Source organism: Oncorhynchus gorbuscha, linkage group LG23 (assembly GCF_021184085.1).
Source record: "Oncorhynchus gorbuscha isolate QuinsamMale2020 ecotype Even-year linkage group LG23, OgorEven_v1.0, whole genome shotgun sequence".
NCBI lineage: Eukaryota > Metazoa > Chordata > Actinopteri > Salmoniformes > Salmonidae > Oncorhynchus > Oncorhynchus gorbuscha.
In genome coordinates, this window is record NC_060195.1 from 52,064,487 (window position 1) to 52,075,365 (window position 10,879).

Here is a 10,879-nt window from a genome sequence, read left to right on the forward strand (position 1 = left end):
CTGAGAATGGCATGAACTATGTAAAAATAACTTCATAGCTCAAACAATGAGTTGAAGGGGAAGGATGCAGTGGGTAAAGGTGCAACCAGAAGTCCAGTGATGATGATATATTTAATTGAGGTCATCATTATTTAGTCACCAAAAATGTAAAACATTCAACCTTGAATAACTTTAATGCACAAATAAATATCAGATGTCTTTATCAAAAAGTATGAAGAGCATTGTTTATTTTGAACAAACATATTACAACTCTGACAGGAAGTGCGTCAGAAACTAGTGTATATTCATGCAGTGTCTTTTCTTGTCCTTTGATGCAAGATCTTTCTCCTAGGGATAGTGTAAACAAAATAGTATAAACACAAAAGATACATTACTTTGCAATTAAAGTTCATGAAAAATCAATTAATCCAAAGGAATGAGGGCAATGCATTACAGATGTTTCCCCTGCCCCCACAGACACACACACACTCTTACCACTGTGCCTCCCTCCTAAAAATATTTGGGATTTAATTGGTTTCAATTGAAATATTAAAGGTCCTGGGAAATAATCTAAAAACACTGGCACAGAAGCATACTAAGCTATGAGACACAATGTGATTGCTGTGTCTGTGTCCTAGTTACTATACTCACCTCCCTGAGTTGGTCTGCAGCAATCTGCAGTGTGGCCCTCTTCTCATCACCAATTACATCAGACAACACGGACCATCTACCATCCTGGAGGTTCACTAGCATTGAGAATACTACACCAGCTGGGAGGTTGTACTGTCCTGCAGAGAGGCCAAGAGAGGACCGATATCAGGGCCTTTATTCATAAAGTGTCTTAGAGAAGGAGTGCCGATCTAGGATCAGTTTAACCTTTTAGATCATAATAAATTAACGGAGGGCGGGACCTGATCCTAAATCAGCACTCATACTCAGACACTATGAATATAGGCTATAGGCTTCATAGGAAGCACTTATTTAGTATGCTTACTTACTTTCTTGTGTTCTTATTTATTGTATGTTTTTGTTATACCTTATTATTTTTAGTATTACATTTGTTGTTGATTACTGCATTGTTGGGTTAAGAGTTTGCAAAAAAGGCATTTCACTCTACTTGTGCTTGTGACATTGAAACTTATCCTGAAACACATTATATAAAATGCTGATACAATATATACAATTACTACATACCCTTGTCCCAGATCTTTAGGTGCTGCAATGGCCAAATCCTATGGCTGTTGTCAATACTAATGTTACAGCACATACAGATCTAGGATCAGGCTTAAGACGACCAATTCTTATTGCTTTTAGCCGCACCCTTATTCTACTCCTCCTATTGTCATGTTTTGTCTTAGATTGTCTTGTCATTTTGCTTTTCCTTCTGTTCATTTTCCCCCTGCTGGTCTTTTTAGGTTCGTTTCCCTTTTTCTCTCTCCCTTCCTCTCTCTCTTCTCTCTATCGTTCCGTTCCTGCTCCCAGCTGTTCCTATTCCCCTAATCAATCATTTAGTCTTCCCACACCTGTTCCCTATCTTTTTCCCTGATTAGAGTCCCTATTTCTCCCCTTGTTTTCCGTTCCTGCCCTGTCGGATCCTTGTCTATTGTTCACCGTGCTGTGTCTGTGTATCGCCCTGTCGTGTCGTGTTTCCCTCAGATGCTGCGTGGTGAGCAGGTGTCTGAGTCTGCTACGTTCAAGTGCCTTCCCGAGGCAACCTGCAGTTCATGATCGAGTCTCCAGTCTGTTCTCGTCATTACGAGTGGAATTATGCTTTATGATTGTAGATTTACTTTACTGGATTAAAGACTCTGTTTTCGCCAAGTTGCTTTTGGGTCCTCATTCACCTGCTTAACAGAAGGATCCGACCAAGAATGGACCCAGCGACTATGGATTCTCTCTACTCTACTCTCGAGTTCCAGGGAGCGATGCTCGGCAGACACGAGCAGGAATTGTCTGCTGCTCGGCATGCCGTTGAGACCCTGGCCGCTCAGGTCTCCGACCTCTCAGGACAGTATCAGAGTCTTCGTCTCGTGCCACCAGCTACTTCCGGGTCTTCCGAGCCTCCGGAACCTAGGGTTAATAACCCACCATGTTATTCTGGGCAGCCCACTGAGTGCCGCTCCTTTCTCACCCAGTGTGATATAGTGTTCTCTCTCCAACCCAACACATACTCAGAGAGAGAGCTCGGATTGCCTACGTCATATCACTCCTTACTGGTCGGGCTCGGCAGTGGGGCACAGCTATCTGGGAGGCAAGCGCTGAGTGTACTAACAATTATCTGAACTTTAAAGAGGAGATGATAAGGGTTTTTGATCGTTCAGTTTTTGGGAAAGAAGCTTCCTGGTCCCTGTCTTCCCTATGTCAAGGTAATCGATCCATAACTGATTACTCTATAGAGTTTCGCACTCTTGCTGCCTCCAGTAACTGGAACGAGCAGGCGTTGCTCGCTCGTTTTCTGGAGGGACTCCACGCTAAGGTTAAGGATGAGATTCTCTCTCGGGAGGTTCCATCCAGCGTGGATTCTTTGATTGAACTCGCTATTCGCATTGAACGACGGGTAGATCTTCGTCACCGAGCTCATAGAAGAGAGCTCGCGTTAACTGTGTCCCCCCTCTCCCCTACACTACCATCTTTCCCCACTGACTCAGGTGTTGAGCCCATGCAGCTGGGGGGTATTCGCATCTCGACTAAGGAGAGGGAACGGAGAATCACCAACCGCCTCTGTCTCTATTGCGGTTCCGCTGGTCATTTTGTCATTTCATGTCCAGTTAAAGGCCAGAGCTCATCAGTAAGCGGAGGGCGACTGATAAGCGCTACTAGACGGTCCTCTCCGTCAAGTACCTGTACTACCTTACCGGTCCATCTACGCTGGACCGGATCGGCAGCTTCCTGCAGTGCATTAATAGACTCTGGGGCGGAGGGCTGTTTTATGGACGAAGCCTGGGCTCGGGAACATGACATTCCTCTCAGACAGTTAGGGAGCCCACGGTCATGTTTGCCTTGGATGGTAGTCCTCTCCCCAGTATATTATATGAAACACTACCTTTAACCCTCACTGTATCTGGTAACCATAGTGAGACCATTTCTTTTTGATTTTTGTTCACCTTTTACACCTGTTGTTTTGGGTCATCCCTGGCTAGTGTGTCATAATCCTTCTTTTGATTGGTCTAGTAATTCTATCCTTTCCTGGAACGTTTCTTGTCATGTGAAGTGTTTAATGTCTGCTATTTCTCCTGTTTGTTCTGTCCCCTCTTCTCAGGAGGAACCTGGTGATTTGACAGGAGTGCCGGAGGAGTATCATGGTCTGCGCACGGTCTTCAGTCGGTCCAGAACCAACTCCCTTCCTCCTCACCGGTCGTATGATTGTTGTCCTGATCTCTTCAAGAAGCGTTTTGCATCCGCTCCTATCCTTGTTGCACCTGACGTCACTAAACCGTTTATTGTTGAGGTTGACGCGTCGGGGGTGGGCGTGGGAGCCATTCTGTCCCAGCGCTCCGATACTGACGATGGGGTCCACCCTTGTGCGTATTTTTCTCATCGCCTGTCACCGTCGGAACGTAACTATGATGTGGCTAACCGCGAACTGCTCGCCATCCGTTTAGCCCTAGGCAAATGGCGACAGTGGTTGGAGGGGGCGACCGTTCCTTTTGTCATTTGGACTGACCAAGAGAACCTTGAGTACATCCGTTCTGCCAAACGACTGAATGCGCGTCATGCTCGTTGGGCGTTGTTTTTCGCTCGTTTCGAATTCGTTATTTCTTATTGCCCGGGTACTAAGAACACCAAGCCTCATGCTTTATCCCGTCTCTTTAGTTCTTCTGTGGCTTCTACCGATCCCGAGGGATCCTTCCTGTTGGGCGTGTTGTCGGGTTGACTGTCTGGGGAATTGAGAGACAGGTTAAGCAAGCACTCACGCACACTGCGTCGCCGCGCGCTTGCCCTAGTAACCTTCTTTTCGTTCCTGTTTCTACTCGTCTGGCTGTTCTTCAGTGGGCTCACTCTGCCAAGTTAGCTGGCCATCCCGGCGTTCGGGGTACGCTTGCTTCTATTCGCCAGCGGTTTTGGTGGCCTACTCAGGAGCGTGACACGCGCCGTTTCGTGGCTGCGTGTTCGGACTGCGCGCAGAAGAGGTCTGGTAATTTTTTTCTGCTTCTGCTCCTGGTCTTGCTGGGTCTCAGTCTGTTCCCTGCCATCGCATCTCTCCTGTTCTTGTTCCTGCCCTTGCTGTGTCTCAGTCTGTCCCTAGTTGTTACTCTCCTGGCCTGTTTGGTCCTGTTTGCTCTAAAGCTTTCAGTTCTCTACCCGTGTCTCATTTTTTTTTTTTTAGAGTAGTACCCTAGTTTCCTTTTTTCGTTTTTCCGTTACGGTCCTGAGGAGAGGAGTTGGGTTCTTTCTCGGGACGTGCTGGACCGTTTGTGATCTATGATTTCCTCCATTGCTGCCAGTGTTCCTCCTCGAGAGCGCCAGGAGGCGCTCGGTGAGTGGGGGGGTACTGTCATGTTTTGTCTTAGATTGTCTTGTCATTTTGCTTTTCCTTCTGTTCATTTTCCCCCTGCTGGTCTTTCTAGGTTCGTTTCCCTTTTTCTCTCTCCCTTCCCTCTCTCTTCTCTCTATCGTTCCGTTCCTGCTCCCAGCTGTTCCTATTCCCTAATCAATCATTTAGTCTTCCCACACCTGTTCCCTATCTTTTTCCCTGATTAGAGTCCCTATTTCTCCCCTTGTTTTCCGTTCCTGCCCTGTCGGATCCTTGTCTATTGTTCACCGTGCTGTGTCTGTGTATCGCCCTGTCGTGTCGTGTTTCCCTCAGATGCTGCGTGGTGAGCAGGTGTCTGAGTCTGCTACGTTCAAGTGCCTTCCCGAGGCAACCTGCAGTTCATGATCGAGTCTCCAGTCTGTTCTCGTCATTACGAGTGGAATTATGCTTTATGATTGTAGATTTACTTTACTGGATTAAAGACTCTGTTTTCGCCAAGTTGCTTTTGGGTCCTCATTCACCTGCTTAACACCTATGTTCCTCTGGCGATGTAGAGGTGAATCCAGGCCCTGCAGTGCCTAGCTCCACTCCTATTCCCCAGGCGCTCTCTTTTGGCGACTTCTGAAACCGTAATAGCCTTGGTTTCATGCATGTTAACATTAGAAGCCTCCTCCCTAAGTTTGTTCTATTCACTGCTTTAGCACACTCTGCCAACCCGGATGTTCTAGCTGTGTCTGAATTCTGGCTTAAGAAGACCACCAAAAATTCAGAAATTTTAATTCCAAACTACAACATTTTCAGACAAGATAGAACTTCCAAAGGGGGCGGTGTTGCAATCTACTGCAAAGATAGCCTGCAGAGTTCTGTCCTACTATCCAGGTCTGTACCCAAACAATTTGAACTTCTACTTTTAAAAATCCACCTCTCTAAAAACAAGTCTCTCACCGTTGCCGCCTGCTATAGACCACCCTCTGCCCCCAGCTGTGCTCTGGACACCATATGTGAACTGATTGCCCCCCATCTATCTTCAGAGCTCGTGCTGCTAGGCGACCTAAACTGGAACATGCTTAACACCCCAGCCATCCTACAATCTAAACTTGATGCCATCCTACAATCTAAACTCGAATCTCATCATACCTTCTCTGCTATGCAATCTGGTTTCAGAGCTGGTCATGGGTGCACCTCAGCCACGCTCAAGGTCCTAAACGATATCTTAACCGCCATTGATAAGCAACATTACTGTGCAGCCGTATTCATAGATCTGGCCAAGGCTTTCGACTCTGTCAATCACCACATCCTCATCGGCAGACTCGACAGCCTTGGTTTCTCAAATGATTGCCTCGCCTGGTTCAACAAATACTTCTCTGATAGAGTTCAGTGTGTCAAATTGGAGGGTCTGCTGTCCGGACCTCTGGCACTCTCTATGGGGGTGCCACAGGGTTCAATTCTTGGACCGACTCTCTTCTCTGTATACATCAATGAGGTCGCTCTTGCTGCTGGTGAGTCTCTGATCCCCCTCTACACAGATGACACCATTCTGTATACTTCCGGCCCTTCTTTGGACACTGTGTTAACAACCCTCCAGGCAAGCTTCAATGCCATACAACTCTCCTTCCGTGGCCTCCAATTGCTCTTAAATACAAGTAAAACTAAATGCATGCTCTTCAACCGATCGCTACCTGCACCTACCCGCCTGTCCAACATCACTACTCTGGACGGCTCTGACTTAGAATACGTGGACAACTACGAATATCTAGGTGTCTGGTTAGACTGTAAACTCTCATTCCAGACCCATATCAAACATCTCCAATCCAAAGTTAAATCTAGAATTGGCTTCCTATTTCGCAACAAAGCATCCTTCACTCATGCTGCCAAACACCCTTGTAAAACGGACCATCCTACCAATCCTCGACTTTGGCGATGTCATTTACAAAATAGCCTCCAATCCCCTACTCAACAAATTGGATGCAGTCTATCACAGTGCAATCCGTTTTGTCACCAAAGCCCCATATACTACCCACCATTGCGACCTGTACGCTCTCGTTGGCTGGCCCTCGCTTCATACTCGTCGCCAAACCCACTGGCTCCATGTCATCTACAAGACCCTGCTAGGTAAAGTCCCCCCTTATCTCAGCTCACTGGTCACCATAGCATCTCCCACCTGTAGCACACGCTCCAGCAGGTATATCTCTCTAGTCACCCCCAAAACCAATTCTTTCTTTGGCCGCCTCTCCTTCCAGTTCTCTGCTGCCAATGACTGGAACGAACTACCAAAATCTCTGAAACTGGAAACACTTATCTCCCTCACTAGCTTTAAGCACCAACTGTCAGAGCAGCTCACAGATTACTGCACCTGTACATAGCCCACCTATAATTTAGCCCAAACAACTACCTCTTTCCCAACTGTATTTAATTAATTAATTAATTGATTAATTAATTAATTAATTAATTTTGCTCCTTTGCACCCCATTATTTTTATTTCTACTTTGCACATTCTTCCATTGCAAAACTACCATTCCAGTGTTTTACTTGCTATATTGTATTTACTTTGCCACCATGGCCTTTTTTGCCTTTACCTCCCTTCTCACCTAATTTGCTCACATTGTATATAGACTTGTTTATACCGTATTATTGACTGTATGTTTGTTTTACTCCATGTGTAACTCTGTGTCGTTGTATCTGTCGAACTGCTTTGCTTTATCTTGGCCAGGTCGCAATTGTAAATGAGAACTTATTCTCAACTTGCCTACCTGGTTAAATAAAGGTGAAATAAATTAATGATGCAGTCTTTCTATAGCTAAGTCATGTCAATGACTAAAGGAGTTGGCACATCTGCACAAACAGATCTGGGACCAGACTAGTATTATTCCCTCCTACCTGCAGCTTTCACTATGTTGACTTTTAACCCTACCTGTGCTGAGTATGCCAAAGGAGAGGACCTCCTTAGCAGAAGAGTTGTAGTTCCAGGCCTTTAGAACTGCAATGATCCTATTAGTGGCTGATATGGCTGTAGCCCTCTGGGACTTGGAGGCTACAGTGGCACGTTGGGAACTGACCAAATTCAGAAAGTCAAACTGTAGCCATTTCCTTTGAGAAAAAAATGTATTCAAAATTTGGGTGTACTATGTGTGTCTTAGAACTAGAGCACTGATGACACATTATCAAAACTTAGTGCAGTGGTATTTTTATGGTTGTTGAATATAGGTATGAAATAGCACAGGTGAAGACAGCTTGTCTGTTGAAACGTTGGACATACAATTTTTGCATCTGAGCTCCTAGAGTGTGCGGCTCTCCTTTTATTTATTTTTTAATGAAATAGCACAGGAACCGTAGCTTCGTCCCAGATCTGACAGTGTTGTCTTTGCCAAATCCTAAGGACATTTTGTCATGACAACGACCATAGGAGTTGGCTATACAGCACAAACAGACTAGAGGAACAGTACAGACTCATTGATAAACAATTTGGCAATAACCTATTGGCAAACAGTTAAATTACCTGTCATATATAATCTCTAGGACTGGCTGAGAAAACTCTGATGGTCCCCAGATGGCCCCTTCGTATTGGAAAACCTTCACCCTCTGTAGGTCAACATGGGAACTGCCGCTGATGTTGCCCCAACCAATGACATCTGTCACATCTGACAGAAATGATAAAGAAGAATCACATTAATGTTTTAGGTTTGTTTTTCTCCAATTTAAGGTGAATATGTTTATCCATTTTATAGATACAAATGTAATGGTAATGAAAAAATGAAGGAAAAAAAGTTGATTTGAGGAATGTTTCACTTGAAATGACTGGGATATGTTGTTGTCGTCTACTTTAGCTGAATGCACTGACTAAGTATGAGAGCAAAATGTATGTAAATGTACAATTTTGATTTGTTACCTGCAGTCTTCACAGACAGCTTCTGTGCAATGTGGGCCCCGCCTCGTACTCCAGTTGAGTTGCCATGCCCACAAAGCGTCCGCTGTCAACCGAGGGAGCATACTCTAGCAAAAGGGAGCACTTCAGGTTAACCGAGGAGTTCCCAGCCACAATCACCGCCACGTTCATGTGCGCCCTTTCGTCGTTGAGGTGCCCATACGGTTGGTAACGCTCCGACACCTTTCTCACCTTAAAAATAATATGTTCACTTAGCAGACACTTTTATCCAAAGCAACTTAAAGAACTGTCAACACTGAAAGAACTGGACATATGTTCAGCGTATGTGGAGTGGATGATACAAGAATCCAACCCACAACCCTGGTGTTGCTTTCACCGTGCTCTAACTAACCTACGAGCCATTCAAACTACAAACCTTGCTTTCTTTCTCATCCTCCACCCTCTCTGTCCTCAGGCCAAATATCAGGGTAGCCTAGTGGTTAGAGCGTTGGACTAGTAACCGAAAGGTTGCGAGTTCAAATCCCCGAGCTGACAAGGTACAAATCTGTCGTTCTGCCCCTGAACAGGCAGTTAACCCACTGTTCCTAGGCCGTCATTGAAAATAAGAATTTGTTCTTAACTGACTTGCCTAGTTAAATAAAGGTTAAAAAAAAAAAAATTAAAATCCAGGAGGATGATGAAGTGTGCTTGTTGGAAGGCCTGGTGCAGCTCTGTGTAGACAGTGACTTTATGGAGCTGTGGGAGGGCCAGGTCCTCTGCCTATGACTTCTGTACAAGACAAACATATTTGAGCTAAACATTTTCTAATATTTTCAATGGCAATATAAATGTCACTTTACTTCCTGAATTGACTCAATTGAAATGGAATTGATCCCAGCCCTGCCTTACATTGAGACGCAGCTAGCTTCCCTACGTACCTGCTGATCCGTATGTGCAGTGGCTTGATGAGGCTCTGATGGTACACCTCCTCCTTCATGCACAGCTCCTGTGTCAGCAGGTTCTCTGTTACAATCTTCATCATCAGTTGAACCTGTCGCCGGCTGGAGCGAGGGAACCTGACAGACCAGCTGAGGCAGGGGAGCCTGGCAATCCGGCTGAAGCATGAGAGCCTGACGAGCCGGCGGAGGCAGGGGAGCCTGGCAATCTGTCTAAGGCATGAGAGCCTGTAACGGCTCCCGGACCCGACGTCATTCCCACCCAAAAAATACATGATAAAAAATTAATAAACACTCCCTGATGCTTCACTAGGTGAGGCGTCATTCTATAACGATGTGCTCTGAAAGTCTGGAAGCAAGTTCAGGGAGTGAGTGTTTTAATAAAATAAACAGAACATAATACAAAACAAGAAACACAAACAGCACACAAACAAGAATCAGAAACAATGACGCCTGGGGAAGGAACCAAAGGGAGCGACATATATAGGGAAGGTAATCAGGGAAGTGATGGAGTCCAGGTAAGTCTGATGACGCGATGGTGACAGGTGTGCGCAATAACAAGCAGCCTGGTGACCTAGAGGCCGGAGAGGGAGCACACGTGACAGTGGGTTTGAATGTTTGATGATTAACGACTCATGGTGTAATTGTAACAACATACAAGAGCTCAAGTCCATTTGTTCACCTGACCTAGAATTGCTCACAATCAAATGCCAACCGTATTATCTCTGAAGAGAACTCTCCTCAGTTATCGTCACAGCTGTGTATATCCCCCCGCAAGCTGATACCAAGACGGCCATCAAGGAACTTCACTGGACTTTATGCAATCTTGGGGCTGCATTTATTGTAGCTGGGGATTTTAACAAAACTAATCCAATAACAAGGATAGAACTACATTCTATCAGCATATCGATTGCAGTGCACGACTGAGTAACACACTCGACCACTGCTACTCTAACTTCCGCAATGCATACAAGGCCCTCCCCCAAATCTGACCATGACTCCATCTTGTTGCTCCCCTTCTATAGGCAGAAACCAAAACAGGAAATGCCCGTGCTTAGGTCTATCCAACGCTGTTCGGACCAATCGGATTCCATGCTTCAATATTGCTTTGATCATGTGGACTGGGATATGTTCCCGGGTAGCCTCAGACAATAACATTGACGTATACGCTGATTCGGTGAGCGAGTTTATAAGGAAGTGTATAGGAGATGTTGTAACCACTGTGACTATTAAAACCTTTCTTAACCAGAAACTGTGGATTGATGACAGCATTCGCGCAAACTGAAAGCACATACTACCGCATTTAATCATGGCAAGGCGACTGGAAACATGGCTGAATACAAACAGTGTTGTTATTCCCTCCGTAAAGCAATCAAAAAAGCAAAGCGTCAGTATAGAGACAAAGTGGAGTCGCAATTCAAAGGCTCAAACACAAGACATGTGGCAGGGTCTGCAGACAATCACGGATTACAAAAAGAAAACCAGCCCCATCGTGGACATCTACATCTTCCTCCCAGACAAATTAAACAACTTTGTTGCGCACTTTGAGGACAATACAGTGCCACCAACGCGGCCCGCTACCAAAAACTGTGGGCTCTACTTCTCCGT

At 45.5% G+C, this 10,879-nt stretch overlaps 1 pseudogene; it reads right to left on the reverse strand.

The window, feature by feature from the left end:
• Nucleotides 1-273: 273 nt before the first annotated feature.
• Nucleotides 274-9,546, reverse strand: LOC124010691 (annotated as a pseudogene).
• Between the last annotated feature and the right edge of the window lie 1,333 nt (nucleotides 9,547-10,879).